Source organism: Chelonoidis abingdonii, chromosome 17 (assembly GCF_003597395.2).
Source record: "Chelonoidis abingdonii isolate Lonesome George chromosome 17, CheloAbing_2.0, whole genome shotgun sequence".
NCBI lineage: Eukaryota > Metazoa > Chordata > Testudines > Testudinidae > Chelonoidis > Chelonoidis abingdonii.
In genome coordinates, this window is record NC_133785.1 from 35,703,278 (window position 1) to 35,723,973 (window position 20,696).

The following is a 20,696-nucleotide window of genomic DNA, read 5'->3' on the forward strand; positions in this document are numbered from 1 at the left end:
AAATTACCCACTGAAAGTTTAGTCCCTCATTTCCATGTAGGCTGGGCCTCCATTTTTAAGATATTGTCCAGAAGACCCCACACTGGAGACGGGTTGATTTTACTCAGAAGTACCAAGAGCTGTGCTCCATCCATTCTCAGTTGGAGTACCATAGCCAGCTGGGGTCGATTAGAGCCCCTGCACTAACTCACACCAAGTCCTCAGGCTGAAGCAGCTGCACCTTAGAATCAAGGATCCGGTTACACTTACGGTTGTGGTTCTTTGATGGCTTCCCCCATCCCGTGCTGAGTGGATCACACTATAAACTGCTTGATTCTGCACAATTAAATTTCATGGGAATTTGTCAATTTTTCTTGAATGGGAGCAGGGTCAAGCTCAGGGAAAGTGTGAGACTGATTGTACCTACAGAACTGTCATATGCAAACTGAAAGAGGTGGAGAAGCATGTTTTCTCTGCTTTTTCAGCTCTTGCAACCTTAGGTGCTACCTGTAACAATAGCAGATATAACATAACATTTTCAGATGGATATTTGATTTTTGAGTTGGCGTCCTCAAGCTGTTCTGGCTCCAAGCTTTTCTGATATGAGAAGTCAATGTTTCAAAAGCAAAAATAACCATCTTACTAAACCATGTAACTTATTTGTATATTTCAGGTTTTCTGAAAGCAGGGAGATGAGATGGATGAAGGATAGTGTTGCAATACCTCCGCCTTCTACTTTTGTACTTGTGTGCGTGTGTGTGTGAGTGTGTATGTATAGATATCGTATATTCTTAATGATGTAAAGTATAATATTTATGGCTGGAATTATTTATTTTGATTTAATATTTTTGTACGTAAAATGTTTATATTAAGGCTGCTTTTACTGTTTTTTGTGTTAAACCTTGCAGTCAAACCACTGCATTTTACGTACTCTACATTATATGTAGCATTATGACAAAAGTGATACTTCATTGTCACTGTACTCAGTTGTTTACTTTCAATCAGTAATTTGTCTTCTTGTTACAGGCTGCTTTGCCCTTTCAAGGTGCTACATAATTTGCATAGGGGTATTTTTGGCATTTCAGTACAATCTTTTTATAAGGAAAATAGAGCAGGTTGGGGTTTTTTTGTTCTTTTTTTTACTTATTAGGCAGACAGCACTAAGGGAACACATGAAGAATGAATACAGTGTTTGCTGTATTATCAGTCACTATTTTTTAGGTATATTCTTAATTTCACCTGACCTCTGTGGCCAGTGCTAACAGTTGCTGGTTCGGTGCTACCACAATGTATGTATGTATTCTCTGTAGCTTTAGACCGTTAGATACAGTGCCACCATAGATAAAAGGGGGAAATGGATGGATGAGCCAATTAAGATGAACTAAGGTCTATCCAAACCTAGGATCTCACCCTGCTAATGGGTCCAAAACTTGAAACCCATTTTTAAGGCTCACAAAATCTTGGTTACATTTTTTAAATTAGTATATTCTAATTGCATCAGCTGTGGAACTTCCTGGTTCTGACCAGATATGGGGTGCTGGATTTGTCCAAGACAGTCTGAGTGGGCCATATGATCCCATGACATGTATGCTGAAAAGCATAGCAAAATCTGCCACAAAATCGTAACCCAAACCCACCTCCTTCGCATTATGCTCCTGCCACCTTGGGACATCAAGCCTCTAAACATCATCTTGGGAGTGGGGTCTGTGAAAATGTGGGAGGGGTCATTGAACAGCCAGGCCATGCTGGAAAAACATCCCATTTTACCAGACAATAAGTTACTGTTCTGGGCCGCAGTAACTCAGTATCAGCAGACATCTGCAGGGCTTTAGTGGATTTCTGTACATACAGGGCCATCTGCAAACAAGAGTGGACGAGTAAGCTTCATCTCAGACTTACAAGGTGTTTCGGTCAGATCACTTTGTACGTGCAAACACCCGGCCCCACTTACACACACTGGTTAATATACCTGTGCACTGCTTTGCTCTTCCCTGCAAGGCATCTATGCTCTTTGGGTTTCTTCCATCCAGGCACAGCTGATTCTGTAGTCCTTGTTCAAGAATAGCTCCCACTGGAGTCAAAGTTTGGCTGAGTAAGGACTGCAGAAGTGGTCTTTGTCTGTATGTCACCAGCCTTGCTGCCTGCTACATGCAGACCATCTACCCAGAGCTCTGCAGTGCATTGTGTGGTGGTGACTCTGCCCCTTAGTCCTTTCCCTACAATTTTACTACCCGTAGGAACATATTGGCCATTCTCACTATTTCAGGTGTGATCAGAAGCCAGGAACTCTCAGGAACAGTATGGAAGGAAACATCATGGGACTTTCATCAATGTGTGAAACCAAAGAGTATATCCAAAAATTTGGATAAATACCTATACTTTGAGGTGCACATACTTAGCAAACCCAACCTCAGAACCTTTTGAGATCCTGTTAACCTGCATTATACTTCAGCCATCACTAAGGAGAGCAAATGTAATCAGTTTGTTGAAAACTATAGAATCAATAAACTACAATCATAGAAACATGGGGCTGGAAGGTACCTCGATAGGTCATCTAGTTCACTCCCCTGCACTAAAGCAGGACGAATTGTTAACTAGACCATCCCGGGCTGGTGTTTGTCTAATCTGTTCATGATCATGTCCACTGATTTGTAATCCATGCCTTTGCTAGGCTGTTATCAGCATCTTTATTCTGCCATCTAAACTTGCTCTATTTTAGAATGAAAATTTCTAGCCAGATCCCCAGTGGGTATAAATTGGCATCACTCTATTAAAGTCAACAAGGTTATGCCAAACCACCACTCGGAAATTCTGGCCTTTGCCTACTTTGTCAAATGCTGCCTAAGAATTCATGGCATGTAATATTTTGGATCCAAAAAGAAGATACGTTATCCCACATGCATTTTGCATTTTATATTTCACCAAGTAGTAGGATGTGGTCATATGACAGGCGGACTAATAGTTTATCACCAACCTGGGTTGTATGTATATGAGTAATTGTAATGAAATGACACCCACAATATTTTTTGAGAAAATGCCAAAAATACCATTTCAAAGTATGTTTTATTTTAAAAAAACAGGGTGAGGGGGAAGAGGGAGAGTAGCTAGGAAATTGTGATTTTGTGATAACTACTCATCATTAAAGCTTCTGTCCTGTAGGGAAAAAGGGAAAATTGCACTAACTTTAGGAGAAAAACAATGGTGCTCAATTAATGTTTAGACAGTGCAGGCTGATTTTATTTTCTGTAATGAAGTGAATGAGTATTTATAAAAAAGAAATATTATTTAGACCTGTACGCATTCCTTTCTACCATGTCGTTTAATAACCACTGGCAACAGAGGCAAAAGAAACCTAAAATTATGAAATAAAATGTAAGGGAATTATTTATAGTTACTTATCTTTAGAATCACTGGTAGATTTAAATAAGTTAGAAAACAAAGGTGGGGACCACTGAGATCTTAGTTCTTGTGAAGTAAATATAATTATATTTTTTGCTGTACCAATGCCATTATTTTTCTAAAAATTGTTTTTTTCCAAGCACTTTCCTGTACAAGGTTATTTTTTTCTTTTCTTATCACCAAAAGGAAATGAAAAGCTCTGTAGCATATGCATTTGTGGTCTTTCTTTGCCATCATCGCGGCTCACTACCTGTGCGCTATTCTAGAGACCGGATACTTTGTACGGATGGGAATAATTCATTGCTGATCAAAGTGAATGTTCCACTAACATCTCTTTTCCCAAGCTTCTGATTGCTGGAATTTTTCAGTGCAAAGGAATGAAGGAAACATAGGAGACGTAATACCACATTATCAAAAGTTTCAGAAGGTAGGAATAAGGTGAAATATTGTGTGTCACATCCTCCACTGGTAGAAAAAGAGTAGTACCTTCAATGAGGCCCATGCTGATTTAAAGAGTTAATCAAAAATGGATGTTGTTTGGAAAGGGGGATGGTCCAGGAGTTAGAACACTACACTGGGATTTGGGAGAACTGGCTTCAAGTTCCTGCTCTGCCACAAACTCCCTGTGCGACCTTGGGTCAATCACTTAGCTTTTCTGTGCCTCATATCCTCTATCTGTAGAATGGGGATAATAGTACTGCCCTGCCTCACAGGGGTGTTGGAGGATCAATCTGATAAGGGTCGGGAGGGGCTCAGATAGTGGGTGATATATATGTACCTTATATAGCACTGTGAAAAGCTAGATGAATATTAAATATGTAAGGAAGTCTGAACACAAGATAAAATTGGGTTCAAGGCAGGGAGATTTCATAACAACATCCTACAGGAACGATACCAAGCAATGATACATTCCACCAAGAATATTGTATCTTAGGGTTTGTCTGTATGATGTGTTAGTCTGCACCAGAAGGGTGTATGTTTCAGTCTGCAGAACTGTGTCACTCACTGACTGGCCCGTGTGGGCCCTGCTGGCATGCACTTAAAATTCCTGTGGGCTGTTTAATGTCAAACTGTTAGAAACAGGACTATGTTAATGTGCAGTAGGGAACTTTTGATGCACTCCAGCAGGGTCCATGCAGGCCAGTTCGCAACCTGTTAGTGCAGACTAAAATTTACACCATTCTGGTGAGACTAATGCTCTATGTAGACAAGCACTAATAGATTCCCCAACTTGCTTGAAACTGGTGGGTATTCACTTGGCACAGCTAAGCCATGCCTCTGCTGCCACTAGTAGTGTACTCCTGGGGGAATTCTGCATCACTGCATGTGCACAGAATGCATGTCTCCCGCAGATTTCTTTGTGTCCCCGCAGAAAAATGACTTCTGATGGGAAAGCAAAGGGAAGCTGTAAGAGCAGTCATGTGCCCTACCTGGCAGCATAGGCATAGGCAGGTTGGCTCGGGTGCCCAGAGCAGCTAGTAGGGGCTTAAATCACTGCCAGGAGGTGTTGAGCTGGGCAATCAAGCAAGCTGTTGCAGCAAGCTTGGCATGGAGGGGCAGGGCTTTGGGGTGCTTCTGAGGAGGTAGGCATACAGCAGGCTCTGTCCCCTCAGGCAAAGCAGAATGAAGCAGCCTGCCTGCTTAGTGAATTGTTCCCATTGTCTTTGTGAATTCCCCATGAAATGCTGGTTAAAAGACCTAGAGAATGTCTGGTCCTTAATCTATTGGTGTATACCTTGTACGAAATATTACTGTATAAATTAGCATTCCCCCTCTCTTAGGGAATTGAGATTTGTTTGCTTAGCTGGGGAGTGTACAACAATGCCAAGGTCTCATACAGAACATGCACTAAGATGACCACCATGTTGGCATCTCCGGAAGCACCAGCATGTTCCTTATCCCTTGAAGCTGTTAGGGCTCAAATCTGGTAGGTGCTGAGCATTCTGACTCCAGTCCATCGCTTGCACACATGCTTATTTTTGAGCACAAGTTGTCTCATTGAAGTCAACCACCGCAAGTGAAGCGTGTGCTTCAGTGCCTGGCTGAACAGAGAGGCTGCAGCGCTCAGCATCTTGCAGAATCCAGCTCTTGCTTCTGGACTGTCCCATCACTTGCAGGGTCATCTTGAGAGGAGTTTGGGTTGGGGGCTGGTTGGCATGTGGTGGCAGGGGATAAGAGTGAGACAAAGCTTGCTTAGATGGTAAGCTCTGTGAGACGGGCACTGTCTTTTGGTTATATGTTTGCACAGCATCTGCTACAATGGGGACTTGGTCCATGACTGGTGCTCCAGGATGCTATGATAATGCAAATATTACTAATAATGATTAATAACAGAGCTGCCTATGATAGGGTGGATGTACCCTGCCCTTTTCATCAGCAAGGGGAAGAAAGGGTTAACAGACTCTCTGCAGAAAAAAGGAAAAGCCCTGCCATACCCCCAAAGGCTGCTGCAAGCTGTCATCCCAGAGGAGGGACGAGACATTGCCATTGACTTCAGTGCGGCCATGGAGACACCTAGAGGAAGTACTGTCCCAGTTGAAGTCAATTGAAGTTTTGCCATTGACTTCAGTGGGGCCAGAATTTCACCCCCAGATCTTAAACTGCCCAAAATCATCTGTGATCGGCTCTCAAAGAACTGGTGCACAGCTAAAAATTTGTCAACAAGCAGGATGTCTCCTGTATCACTTCTATGCCTATGTGTTCAACATAAATATTTCATCCATGCCATGGTTTCATTGATCTCTTGTGTAACACAGCTACTTTGCATCTGTTCACTTCCTGCACGAATGCTTTTTTCTCCTGCTTTTAAATGAGAGGAGTATATTCTATAGATCAGGGAAATCACTACTTGGAATCCTGTGGCCAGGTGTGGTGTGCACACTTTGGACAATTGGCGAGAGGTTAAAGAGTTGCAAGAATGATTTGAGGATGGGTAGATATATGCTACAGGGCAAGACTTAAGGAGCCAGAACTATTTAGCTTATTAATATTATTTGTTTATTATCATAATGTCTAAGGAACAACCAAGAGTGAGACCTCATTGTGCTAGGCTCTGTACAAACACAGAAACACTCTGTCCTGGCCCTGAAGAATTTACCATCTAAATGGTGTCTCTAGCTGGCTTCTTTGCAATTTTATCCCAAAGGCCAAATTGGGGAGCAGAGGGAAAGCACCTCCAGGGTCCTACAGCCCCCAGAGTGTGTGGGTGTTGTGGAGGGCCCTTCTCTGCACAGTTCTGGGCCCCATCTTCCCCCCTCTTCCCAGTGCAGCAATCCCTGCTTTGGCTGCTTCTGCCCCTCCTAGTTGGACTCTGGTATATCTCCCATTATTATTATTTATCTAATCTCCTAGAACTGGAAGGGACCTTGAAAGGTCATTGAGTCCAGTCCCCTGCCTTCACTAGCAGGACCAATTTTTTGCCCTGATCCCTAAGTGGCCCCCTCAAGGATTGAACTCACAACCCTGGGTTTAGCAGGCCAATGCTCAAACCACTGAGCTATTCCTCCCCCTCCAATCCCTCTTATTAGAAGGCTCTTTTATCTAGCAGACAACAGCACAGAAATTCAAACTGGAAATACGACTTAAAGGTAATTAACACTTGGGACAACTCACCAAGGGACATAGTTGGAGTTGTTACATCAAGACTGAAGGTCTGTCTAAAAGGCAGGGGTGGTGCCAGCCTTAGCCCCCCCTTACCATGAGGCCATCCCCTGGAGGCCCTGCTCCTCCTCTCCACCCCCAAGGCCCCGCCCCCAACCTCTGGCCAGGACAGAGGCCAGAAGTCAGAGCCAGGCAGTGCGTGACACTGGCTGCTCACGGAGGGTAAGAGCTGCCCAGGCAGGGATACCCAGTCTGGGACAAGCAGAGCCCTCGTGGCACTCAGAGCAGCAACCCCAGGGAGCAGGGCCCAGGAGCCTGGGCTGGAGTGGGTCAATCCAGGCTGCTGTGGGGAGCCCCAGACCCTCCATCTGTCATGGATGGTGTGCCCCAGTGGGTGGGGACACGGGCCGGGGGCTGCTCTCGAGCACCACTACCCGGGCTTTGCTGCTGGAGCTGGGTGCCAGGCCAGCAGCTGCTGCTTTCTCCGCTCTGCCTTCAGAGCTGAGCAGCTGGAGACCGGCGGCTGCTACGGGGGGCTAAGACAAATGTTGGGGTGGTTATAGCCCCCCACAAGGTCCTCCCTGGAGCCGCCCTGGCTGAAAGATACACTCTTGTCCATTCAAATCTTGTTGGACTCAGGAGTGTTTACCTGTATTGTGTGGGACAATGAGTCTCTCCATTGCAGAAATTCCTATGTGAGATTCTCTGGCCTGTGCTACCCAGGAGCTCAAACAAGATGATCATTGTCACCATTCAGAGCAAAGGTACCTGTATGTCCTCTTGCGGTCCAGCAAGGGCACCCTCTTGCAGGCTTTTGGCTCCCCGGCCATCACCGCTCTTGGGCAGAGATTCGTGTCTCATTCTGCATCCTGACTAGGGTATTTCCAGGCTGCACAGCTCCCGGCCTACACTATGATAACCCCAATAAGGTTGTCTACCTCAGCAGGCCTGCTTTGCCTTCTCTAAAGTTACCACATACCCTTTTCTAAGCAAGCAAATTTATTCTTAAGGTGAAAGCAATACAGGGAAAACACACAGAGAACAATAGAAGAACCTACACATGTGCCAGTGCAGTAACTCCTCACTTAAAATTGTCCCAGTTAATGTTGTTTCGTTGCTGATCAATTAGGGAACATGCTCTTTAAAGCTGTGCAATGCTCCCTTCTAACGTTGTTTGGCAGCCGCCTGCTTTGTCCACTGCTTGCAGGAAGAGCAGCCCATTGCAGCTAGCTGATGGGGGCTTGGAACCAGGATGGACCAGCAGCCCTCTATCAGCTCCTCGCTCCCCTAAGGTCCCTGTGGAGCAGCTGTCAGCAGGATAGCAATTGCAGCTATCCCTCCCCCTACTGCCATGTGCTGCTCCTGCCCTCTGCCTTGGAGCTGCTCCCTGAGACTCCTGCTTGCTGTGCAGGGGGGAGGGGAGAAAGAGACAGGCTAATATCGGGGTGTCCTGCACCCCACTTACCCCATCTTCCATAGAGCAGGGGGGACACACAACAGGACGGAGGGAGCTTGCTGGCAGCAGCTGCAGTCTCAGCAAGCTGATCTAATTAACAAGGCAGTGTACTTAAAGGTGAAATGCACATCTCTCTCTCACACATACACGCAGTGTGTGTCTCTGTCTGCAATGCTGTCTCCCCTCCCTCCATTCCTGCTGCCTTGTAGAGTGTGAGATTTAACCCTTGAGGGCTCAGCCAATTGCTAGTTCAGTATTTAGCAGTGAGGTATTCCCTGGGAAATATCCCACCCTCTGACTCCACCACCTCAACCAAGCTTCACAATCATCATCATTGTGTATCAGTATTAAATTGTTTGTGTAAAACTTATACTGTGCGTGTGCATATATATATATATATATAGTCTTGTCTGGTGAAAAAACTTCCCTGGAACCTAACCCCCTCCAATTACATTCATTCTTATGGGGAAATTGGATTCACTTAACATCATTTTGCTTAAAGTCACATTTTTCAGGAACATAACTACAATGTTAAGTGAGGTGTTACTGTATGTTTTTCAAAGATCACCCCAGCGTCAACAAGGGCTCTGGCAGCTGACAGTCCTTCAAACCCCACCAAGTGTTTTTTTGTGGTTACAAGCTCAAAACTGCCTTGAGTGAAAACAAGCACATCCATGAATCTGTGAGGAGCACACCCATGATCTGTGAGGCCTGCTCCAGATCTGAAACTTAGGTCAATCTGGCTACATTGCATAAGGGTGGGGAAACCTCACAAGCCCCTCAAGAAATTTAATTACGCCAACCAAAGCCCCAGTGTAGGCAGTACTAGGTTGACAGAAGAATTCTTCCATCAACCTAGCAACCACCTCTGAGAGGTGGATTTACTGCAGCCATGGAAGAATCTCTCCTGTTCTATTGCTGTAGCAAGCGTCTACACTACCGCGCTACAGCCAGGTAGCTGAAGCTGTGTCACTAGCATCTTTAAGGGAGATTTGCCCTCGGTCACTTCTTTATACTGTTTGGGTCTTCGATCCCTCCTCACGTAACAGGTGGTCAGCAGACAAAAGGGCCCTTCCTCAGGGTGATGCTTCAAAGGGCTCAGTCCGGAGGTGGGAAAATTGCATTTCCACACTCCCTTCCCAGTATTTTCTAGGAAACCCATTTAACTCTAAAAGTTCACATTGTTTCAAATAGGCCTTTGAAGCTTATAACTTCCCAGAGTTTACATTAGTCTGCTCTCCTCCCTAGAGATGTTACATACAATCCCATAGTGCTACACAAATATTTGCCTTTTTAATACAGAGAACGCCTACAATACTGCAACTGCATTCAGTAAAGTTTAATTATTCAGTGAGGCTGGTCCAGGCTATTGCATAAAATTGTCATAAATGTCACAATCATAACAGTTTCTGAAAATGGCCCTAGAGTGACAAGATGGGTGAGGTAATATATTTTACTGGACCAGCTGTTGCATTTTTGCATAAGTTTAGTCAACTTAAAGCTAATTTTAAACTGTGGTATGTTCATAGTGTAATCTGTTGAATAATTTCCAATAGAACATTTTTCCATCAAAAATATTGTTTTGTGGAAATTGAAACTTTCTGCAGGAACATGTTGATTTTGATGAAATGTCATGTAAAAGAAGTTGAAATGAGGTATTGTGAGAAGGGTATTTTGACCATGTAGGGATGAAATATTTCACTTTTTAATTTTGAAATTATTTTGTTTCAAAATTGTTTGCAGTGTTGTAGTAGCTGTTTCAGTCCCAAGTGAGACAAGGTGGGGGAGGTACTATCTTTTATTGGGCCAACTTCTGTTGGTGAAAGAGACAAGTTTTCAAGCTACACAGAGAAGCAGAGCTCTGTGGAGCTCAAAAGCTTGTCTCTTTCACCAACAAAAGTTGATCCAATAAAAGATAGTACCTCCCCCACACTGTCTCTTGTTTTAGAAATGTATTTCATTTTAGATAAGATTTTAAAATTTTATTTGATAATTTATAAAGTCAAAATCAGAAAAAAAATTGTGAATTTATCAAAACAACATTTTGCTTAGCTAGAAATTAAATTTTGCTGGAAATTTCCAATTTCTTTGGTTTCAAATTTCAAAATTGTAGAATTTCCCATGAAGCAGAAATTCTGGTTCCCACACAGCTTCACTTGGAAGTATCACTTCTAAAATGTTTGGACATACGATAGAATCAATGTGCAAAATATTTCTTTCCAGATTGCATCTTAAAAGCCAAAATAAATCATATATAAGCATGTATCAAACTCTGTTTAAAATTTTACTTCTCTCTAATGTAAACATTGATTCCTATACCCAGTTGCTGTTCCTTTAAAACAAAATCTAGATGGGGTGCAGTGCACATATGGAAGCGTTGATTAGGCAAGTGGCAAACTGTGACTTAAGATTGTCCATTTTCACCGTTAAGGTTGTGGTGTTATCAAGGCACTTGCATGTGCCTAACCTTTAGCATGTGAAGTCTATTCACTTGCTCAAATCCGTGCCTGGCTTGAATCAGAGCCTACAATGATATCAAACTACAACTAATTAGGCATTTGTTAGTGGTTGGTGTATAAAAGTATTCATCTTTGACAAGAAAGCTAGGGACAAAACCCAGATGTCTAAAGAGTAATCCCTGCATGCAAAGTCCTTGTGTGTGCGACTGTGGGTAGGGTTATATATGTATTCTTCCTTAAATAAAAATGATTACTTGGCTCCATTCATATGTTCATCATTTTCATCATCCTTCTATAATCTTTAACTACACTTCTGATGAACAATTAAATTAATCAGGTTTTTGCCTCATTGTCCTATATAAATCCAGGCTTGCTAGCTGCTAAACTTCTTTGAAGCTGCTGCTCACTGTTGGGTTTTTTGCACTACACAGAAGGGAATATTTTAAGTAAAACTCATTAATTGCTCTCACTTGGTGTAGCAGAGAACGATGGTTGATTTCATGGGAACACCTTGCCAACCCAATAGCAAAAACTAACCTGTGCCAATATTCCCTATTTTGCAAAGATGCCTGATCGGGAAAACCTTAGATTCGGCACCAGTGTTTCTCAGTATTGGAGATTGTCCTAGTCTCCAGAAATACTTCTAAATGCAGAAACGCATAGTGCAGATTACACCTTTGAATGGTAAATGTAAGAATACTGGCATGACAATTTACAAATATTGTGTGAGATTTTGAACTTTCTGTATGCAGCGCTTGAATTAGTGGGGGTGGGAGTGAATTTTCATAGATCCCAAGGTCCAGAAGGAGCCTCTGTGATCATCTAGTCTGACCTCCTGTAGAACACAGGCCAGAGATCTGCCCCAGAATAAGTCCTAGAGCAGAGCTTTCAGAAAACATCCAAACTTGATTTAAAAATTGCCAGTAATGGAGAATACACAACTTTCCTTGGTTAATTGTTCCAACGGTTAATTACTCTCACCGAGGGGTGGAGATAAGGGGTGGGCCCCCTCCTTTTAGGGACTACCTCATTTCTGTCTTGTGGCCTCCTTACTTCCCACTATTGTTTAAATTAAAGTGCACCACTTGACATTTAGGGGGCCCCTACTTTTCCATATAATTTAAGCACTGTCTGTACATGTCTTTACCAAGCTGCAAATTCTCTCTTGTCCTTTCACCTCTGTGTTGGGCTGAAATTCCAAGGGGTGGCGATACAGGGCTGACACCAGAGGGCCCTTGCATTGGAAAGCTCCTCTAGTCAAATACAAACAACCTAGAGAATACCCTGGTTCACACCAAAGAGAAACAGTTTGTCAGGGGAGAAGTTGCCCAGCAATGAAGTCACCTGGTCGGGGTCTGTGATCACCTGAGGAAGGTGAGCTGGGAGTCACCTGACCAAGTTTATAAAATGGAGGGCTTCTCTATTTGAGAGCTTTTGCCATTTTTGCCAGCTCTAAGTAGAGGCATGAAGCTATGGGGGACTCTGCCTACCTAAACTCGGATGGCCCCCAGGGAAGGGTAAGCTAGAGTGAGGGTCATTGTGTGCAGGGTGTTTGTTGTTTTCTAAATGATCTGGTCTCTGTTGTGCTTTAGGTCTTAAGGAAAGACCAATGGTGCTTTAGAATCCTGTGCAAAGTGTGTGCGTGTGTGTGTGCTCACGCTCACTCCAGCTATCTTACAGCCCTTGAGAAGTCGCGCTGTAGACTCAGAGTTCTGGGAGTGGGTGTGTTTAAGCAATGGGGAAATCTGGGAGTCAGCACTGGTACCAGGGTTGAGGTTGTTGGACTGTGGAGGGCTCAGCTGTCAGGATGGAAAGCAGGCTAGAGGTCCTGCACCCCGAACGTGTGCAGAGAGATCCCAAGGCAGGGGCAGTGCCTGGACCTGGAGGCTTAAAGCACATAGATTCAGCGTTTGGATCTCATTACTCTCCTGGTGAGTGGCCAGGAGTTAGCATAGTTAATCAGGTATGGTATATATATAAAATCCACTGGTGAGTGTGTGTTACAAACTTCCCTCTGCGACCAGTCCAGAGGATCTGAGTCTTTTATAGCTCCAGCTAGAGAGCTTTAGGTCAAGCTTGTGGCAGTTCATGCTTTCCGGAGCACCCTGCTTCATTCCATGGTGTTGGCCAAGCTGGTGGCCATCATATAAATACATGTCATGTCTCTTGTACTACAGTCTTCACGTTATGCCAGACCTTTACAGCATAGGCCAGATTTTCAACGTTAGGAGCATGCAACTGATCGCATTCATTTGCACATACCTGGCTTCCATGCACATCTACCCAATGTGGCCATTCAACCAGAGACGGTTATGCATTAGAAGTATATAGCTGCATGTACATAGCTACGTGGGCCAGACTTTGAAAATTTGGCCCTACGTGAGATAAATTCAGATGCAAATGAAATGTTGCTGTTTCAGCTGAACTTGCAAATGTTTAACTGAACTCACAAGTAATAAGCCAAGTGCCCTATGCCCCAAATTCTCTGCCAGTGTAAATGAGTGCAAATTCATTGACTTCACTATGCCAGCAAAGAACAAGAAAATAAATTTGAACTTTTCTCTACAAGAGTGGAAACTACAGTGTCCTTTTCCTACAATTTTCAGCTCCCACACAGCCTCTTGCTGTTACTATAACACAACTAATACATCTGCCACTACATCCACGATATTTCCCACGTATGTGGCTTCCCCCAACTCCACCTCCAGGGAAAGTCTTAGATTTGCCTTCTCTCATAAATACAGAGAGAAGGGTAGCATAAAATCCCTCCTTGGCAGCTGTACTTAATCGCCTTACCTATATGGGGTTAAGTAGTTCAAATAACCTAGTTGGCACCTGACCAGAAGGACCAATGAGAAAAGAAGATACTTTCAAATCTGGGGGGGAGGAGGAATTTGTTCTCTTTTTTGTTGTTTTGTTTTGTTTTGTTCTCTCTCTGGACAGAGAGAGAAGCCAAGCAGCCAACATCTTCTGAAAATATACCTGGAATAATCCATCTAAAATCACAGAAGTTGTAAGTAGGGCAAGGAAATGCGTTAGGTTATCTTTTGTTTTGGTGTGTGAATTTTCCTATGCTACAGAGGTAATTTTATTCCTGTTTTTGCAACTGTGAAGCTGAGCCAGAGGGGAATCCTCTGTGTTTAAAATCTTTTTATTACCTGGTAAAGTTACCTTCCATCCTGATTTTGCAGGTGTGAGTCTTTTTACTTTTTTCTTTATTATAATGTTCTTTTTTAAATAACCTGATTAATTTTCAGTGACCTGAAGATGAAGAGTCTGGTTGTGCCCACATTGCTCAGGCAATTGGTTGGTATATTATTCTCAAGCCTCCCCAGGAAAGGGGGTGAAGGGGCTTGGAGGGATATTTGGGGGGGATAGGGATTCCAAGTGACCCTTCCCTGAATTTGTGTATAAATCACTTGGTGGTGGTGGCAATACTGTCCGAGGACAAGGAAAGGAAGTTTTAACCTAAGCCGGTAGAATATAAGCTTAGGGGGGCTTTCATGCGGGTCCCCATATCAGTAGCCCAGGGTTCAGAGTTGGGGGTAACCCTGACCCCTTCATTCCCTCTTGCCTGGTCTGCTGACTCTTCCTCCTTCATGGATTTCCACATATATCATATCTCTGTGAACACAAACATCTTTCAGAACAACAAAAGCTGTACAACAGGATCAAGCAGTGTCATGACTCATGGTACTGCTGGCTTCCAAGCCAGGTAACTTTTCCTCTTCCAACTAAGATGAAAATTTAACTCATTATTAGGCCAGCATGCACTTGTTTCTGATACCTTCCTTTGAAATGACACTAGCATTTGTAAACTCTGCTGATCAAAGTGCACCAGTCCCTTTCAATCATCTTATGAAAGTGCTTCCAACACCCCTATCAGCATCCACAGATTTGTGGTGTGTAATAGAAAACAAACTATAGGTTTTTCCAGAGCTAGTTCATTTCCGTGGTTGGTGTGACTGAAATGAATAAGAATGCATGCTAGCACCGTCGAAGGCCTCTTAATTATCTGACCTTACTAGGCTGATAATTGCCTTCTTCTTAATGAGTTTATTCCTGTACTGGGGAAGATGTGTGAGAAGATTTTATTCTGTGACATCAATTGGGGCACTTTGATTTCACGATTTGGTTTTTCATTTGACAGAATGAGTTCTCTGTGTCTTTTATATATGGTCGAATGCAGTGCTTCTGAACCAGGTATGTGTACCCTGGGGGCACGCAGAGGTCTTCTAGCAGGTATATCAACTCAACTAGATACTTGCCTAGTTTTATAACAGGCTACATAAAAAGTACTAGTGAAGTCAGTACAAACTAAAATTTCATACAGGAGAAAGTCAGCAATTTGTCAGTACTAGTGTGGCTGTGACACTTGTGTATTGTTATGTCTGATTTTGTAAGCAAGTCATTTTTAAGTGAGGTGACACTTGGGGTACACAAGACAAATCAGCTTCCTGAAAGGGGTACTGTAGTCCGGAAAGGTTGAGAGCCACTGGTCTAGTGGATAAGGCACCGGCGTGGAAGTCAGGAGACCAAGGGGCTATTCCCACCTCTGTCTCTGAATTCCTGTGTGATGTGGGTAAGTCACTTGAGCTAGGTAAGTCTCTGTTTCCCCTCCTACCCTTTGGCTGGTTCATCAAGTCAGACTGTAAAGTCTTTGGGGAAGAGAGTCTCTCTTGCTACGTGTATATACAGCACCAAGCACACTAGGGCCTTCACATGCTAATGTAACGTAATCATCATAACCAGGATCTAATGACTATTGCACTACGAACTTCTTTGAACTGGATGTCAGGCCCACTGGTTAATAGGTTTCAATTCACGGCCCAGCAAACACCAAGTTCCAAGCTAACCCATCTTTGATTCTTTATATTTTGCGTTTCTGAATATAAGTGACCTAAACATGTTCAAATTGTCTCGCAAAAATTATAAACTGAAAACCCGGCACTGCACTGCATTGCACATCAACAAAATATAGGCCAAGAGCTTCCAAATGGGGAGCTTGAAGCTAGACCATACGCCCTTATTTAAGCACCTTAGTGGCCTGAATCTTAAAGGTAGCTCCCACTGAAGTCACATCACTTATTTAGGAGCAGGAATAATGATTAAGAGCCTAACTTGAGGCTCCTATATTTTTGAAAGTCTTGGCCAAAGTACCACCGTGGATCCACAGGATTGGAGCTATGCCCCGGCTTTTAAACAGTCTCTTTAGAGCGGGGTGGCCAACTTGTGGCTCCAGACCCACATGCGGCTTTTCAGAGTTAAAATGTGGCTCTTTGTACAGGCACCGACTCTGGGGCTGGAGCTACAGGCGCCAACTTTCCAATGTGCCGAGGGGTGCTCACTGCTTAGCCTATGCCAGAGACCCTGCCCCCACTCCATCCCCTCCTGCCCCCTCTCCGAGCCTGCAGTGCCCTTGCTCCTCCCCCCAAGAGCTTCCTGCATGCCACAAAACAGCTGATCAGGAGGGGCTGCCAGTGGGTAGGAGGTGCTGGGAGCAGGGGAAGGAGAACTGATGGGGGGCTGCTGACGTATTACTGGGGCACTCTGGCAATGTACACTGGTAAATTCTGGCTCCTTCTCAGGCTCAGGTTGGCCGCCCCTGCTTTAGAGGAATCCCTTCAGTGTGCTGGATCCCCAAGGGGTCCCACTCTTCCTTCATGGTAGGCCACACAGTCTTACCTGGCTTCAGCACTCCTTCATGCCGTGAGGTCAGCCCAGCTAATCCAATTGAAATGGACGCCTGGTTAGAGACTGCACTCTTCAGGGACTGATGCACTGCAGCAAGTGTTTGCAGAACGGTGGGATTGATTAGGCAACTGTAACACAAGGTCGGAAGTCCTTAGGTTAGCATAGAGGAATCAGCATTAAGACGTAGGCCATCTGGCCAAGTCATAGCAATCCACCAGACAACATTTCAGGCTCTGTCTCTTTTCTGACCTCTTTGGCAGTCCCCGGCTCTTCTAGAAGCTCATTCTTTATCCTTGGCGTGTCACCTCTCAGTCCTTTGTTCTCGAGCTGGTCTCTGGACAGCTTCCCAGCTGAGAGGTCAGAGGGAAACCTTCTTCCTTTGGATTCTGGTTTCCTAGGTGTTCATGTTCTGGTCACTGAGGCCAGCTGTTGTCTCTTTTCTGCACTGATTGCATTGTTTTCAGAAGGTTCCATCTGGTTCCTTAATGACTCATTCATTACAGCTAGACAGCAAGGCAACACCCACCTCTTATGCCTTGCGCAGCCCCCTAAAGCAGACTTAACTCTTGAATCCCCCACTGGTGGCCATTCAGATTATATAGGGAAACTGAGGCACAAGTAGGATTCACAAGATTATTACAAAAAATTCCCACTTTGTCACACGTACAAAAGGAAAAAAAAGTTTCTGAAATACAGCTCCTCCTTAGAGTAACATATTACCTTCTGTTACTCCCATGTTTTCCAAAAAATCAGGGAGAACAGTCTGTATGCTAAGTACATTTGGTTACTGCCTTGAAAAACATACTGTGTTTTATTCCTAATAGGCAGGCAGAGAGCAGAGGGAAAACCGCCAAGAGGATTAAAAAAATTGCAAGATTAATTTGAGGCACTGAATAAAGTGACTTTGGCTCTTCCATTGCACTCCCAAGCGAACATCAGCATAACTCTGTTCTAAATAATTTAATATAGTTCCTCTCACCTTTGCTTCCATCTCTATAGATTTCCCCAAATCTCAGATCTTCCTGCTTCAGTTAAGATCCAACACTAAGGTAGTACTGGAGGAGACTACAAGTAAGTAGTCCTGCTAGATCACACTAGAGGTCACTGCAGGAAAGGGAGAGAATTAGGTACATTACATTTCCTTTTATTACTTCCAACATATGACTAAAGAAGCCCCCTTTGCTGACCCATCTCTGTGTATTTATTTAACCTTTGCTTTAAATCCCTAATTAAAGCAAATGCATCAAGTAGCATAACCCACAAAGAAATGTATGCAAAATTTAGCTATGTTCAGAATAGCCTATTCTTTATGGCAGAGGAATGCACTTCTCAGATGAGCTGTTCCCTGTCATCTCTGCTCGTTAGCGAGCAATAGCTTAAAACGACAAGGAAATGTAAAAACAAGTGGTGGGTATTTATGTGAGAGGTGAGGCACCAGTAGAGTGGTAAACAGGATGCAGTCAGACTGAGCGCACCCTGGATGCTAAGCTATACAAGCAGTTCTGTGAGCTGGTGCCAGAGGGCACTGAAGATTTGACTGAATGTAGGTACATTATGGGATCTGTTCAGAGGGGCCATGCAAATCCTTGGGATGGGGGGCAGTTTTTCTGTTTTTGCTTGGCTCTGACCTGCATGGAGTGTGTTTGTCTCAACGTGGTAAAAACTGGCTGGTTGGTTTTCTTATGCTCTGTTGCGAAGTTGACTCCCAAATACTGTTTATGGTGAAACTGAAGACAGCCTCTGAAATTAACAATAGATGACTATAAATCTTAGTCAGTTACCTAGCAACTAACCCACTAAAATGCAAAGGTTAAAGGGAGGGAGCTTATTTAGAAATACCTTGGTGTGTACCTAATACCCAGTTTTACATTCCCAGGTGGGAGGACAATGAAAATGCATGTGATAGTTACAAATTATTGTATTGATCAAGGCAGGGAACTGCTGTACAATTATTCAAAGCTGTTTCAATCAAAATACCCCAGCAATGTGACACAAGTGGGAAAGCAATGCTCATATGTTAGTCAGAGGGCTGTGATAATGAGCATGACAAGCATGTATGGATGGAACACAGAGTGCTCTAGATGAGTCTCTAGGCTTACTTTGCTGCTTTTTCAGACATTCAAAGTGTGTGTATCACAGAATAACTGTGCAGTGAATATTCCACATACATTTTACCAGTATGAGAATGCTAATGGACTGTGCAGCAGAAAACCTACACAGTGCGATAAATAAATGAATTCAAGTAAACGAAGCACTATGGCATGATTCATCTTGTTTTGAGTTGCTGTTCTGTTCTGCACAGCTTGAAATTCCCCATCCTTGTCTTGAACTAAGGCTTGAGGCATAATCATCTCTATTTTCAATAACGGTAAGGTCTTCAGGCCAGAGTGGAAGCATCACTTTGTCTCCTTAATAAAGGACCCAAGTGAGGGCACATTTAGCCACAAAGAAAAGGGTTTGGTGAATAAGCAGAAGACAATGCCGTAAAATAGATCCCTGTTTTATAGCCCAGTCCTTCAGCGACATGGCATTTAGAGACACTTATTATTTCATTTCCTAACTCCCCTTTTGTTATTGAAAGGGCTTAGACAATACCAGCCAGAGGGTTATTATCAGTGGGCTAGGAGATGGCTGCAGAATTAATAAAAGGCTGTAATTCACCTGAGCTGAAGCTTTCCTTGGCAAGAGCCACAAGAGGGTTGCCTGAGCAATATCTGAACAGCAGCAGCTGGGCCCACCATTGACTCCAGCATCATTTGTGATGTAAACTCTTGTTGTGGGGGTTAGATCTTCAGCTGGCATAAACCAGTGTTGCTCAAGTGAGTACAAAGGGGCTATGATGATTTTTACTTCAGCTGAGGATCTGGTCCACTGTCTTGTAATTTAGTCACAGCAGCAGCTGATGTTAAGTGTTCCCTAGAAAGGCCACATTCTGCTGGCCTTGCTCATGCAATTTATTTGACTGCAGTGGGGCTGCTGGCAGATTGCAGGTGGCCAGGGATTGGCCCTGCACAGCACCTGGGGAGAAGTATGGAAAGAGCTGGGGGAATAACATGAGAAATTTTCCATGAACATTTGTCTAAATTTGAAGGGTGATCGTCTAGATTTTACAAGCATGGTATGAGGTGGGCAGCAGAAGGAAATCAGGAACCTCTCGTTCCTTGCGTTGCCCTGTAAAGGGAAGGCCAGTCTTATGGGTGGGCAACCGCCCAGGTCACTGTGGTCGAGAGGAGGGGAATACATCATGGTCAAAAGGCAAGAAGCAGGGTAAGTCTGGGGTGCGAGACCACAGAAGGGAGTTCGGGGCAATGGTGGGGAGGCAGCGGGGCCCAGGGATGCAGTAAGAGCTTGGGGTAATGAGTGCTGGGTTGTGAGGAGCTCAGGGAGACAGCGGGAAGCAGGGGCACCAAAATACAAGTTCACCCAGGCATCATTTCCCCCTAAGACTGGCCCTGAAAGGCCAGACTGAATTCCAGTGTCCGCTGCAGGGGAGTTCAGAGATCCCACTCTAGCTATTCCCCTGTCTTGTCAGGTGTCTGGAAAGGCACAGAATAGGCAGAGCCACGATTCTGCCTGCATCCCCCCCCCCCGCCCCCCCGCACACAGAAGCTGAACAGTGTTCGTATGTTGCACCACTTAAACGGGCGTAACGTCCTTCACACTCCTCCAGAGCACTGGGGGGCAATGTGTCTGAAGCAGTGAAATGTGACTCTGAGGGCTGGGCCAACGTCAGTGCACAATCGAGCCCTAAACAAATCAGTTATGTTCACATCCCTCGTGTGTGTCTGCTTTCCAAGCACCTTCATGCCATTGACTTTTGCTGCCAGAAATGTTTGCAGAGACAGAATTTTACATTTGCTCTGCAAAACTTCATGCAAGAAGCGTGCTCAGCCAATCAGGGAATAGGAACTATACCATACGACGTATCTGACCAATCAGAATTAAGAAACATTGCCTGAATTGCTCAGGAGAAAAGACTCCTGAACACATTCCAGTTTAGCTTGGTAAAGCTGGTAAGTAACAGTGCATAGTGCAGTATTTGTACACAGAAGGGATTTCGGTAATGTTTGCCATGTAACTGAAAGCCACCCAGCCTGGTAATTAAAGTT

The 20,696-nt window shown here is 44.1% G+C and overlaps 1 protein-coding gene across 2 annotated transcripts in view; it reads left to right on the forward strand.

Annotated features, from left to right (window-relative positions):
• The window catches only part of ADAMTS9 (ADAM metallopeptidase with thrombospondin type 1 motif 9), a 144,286-nt gene extending 142,146 nt beyond the window's left edge, over positions 1-2,140 (forward strand). For both annotated transcript variants that reach the window (XM_032801023.2, XM_032801024.2), the window contains exon 40: positions 653-2,140. The gene's annotated coding sequence lies outside the window, so the exon portion shown is untranslated. The remainder of the gene's footprint in view (positions 1-652) is intronic.
• The last annotated feature ends 18,556 nt before the right edge of the window (positions 2,141-20,696 follow it).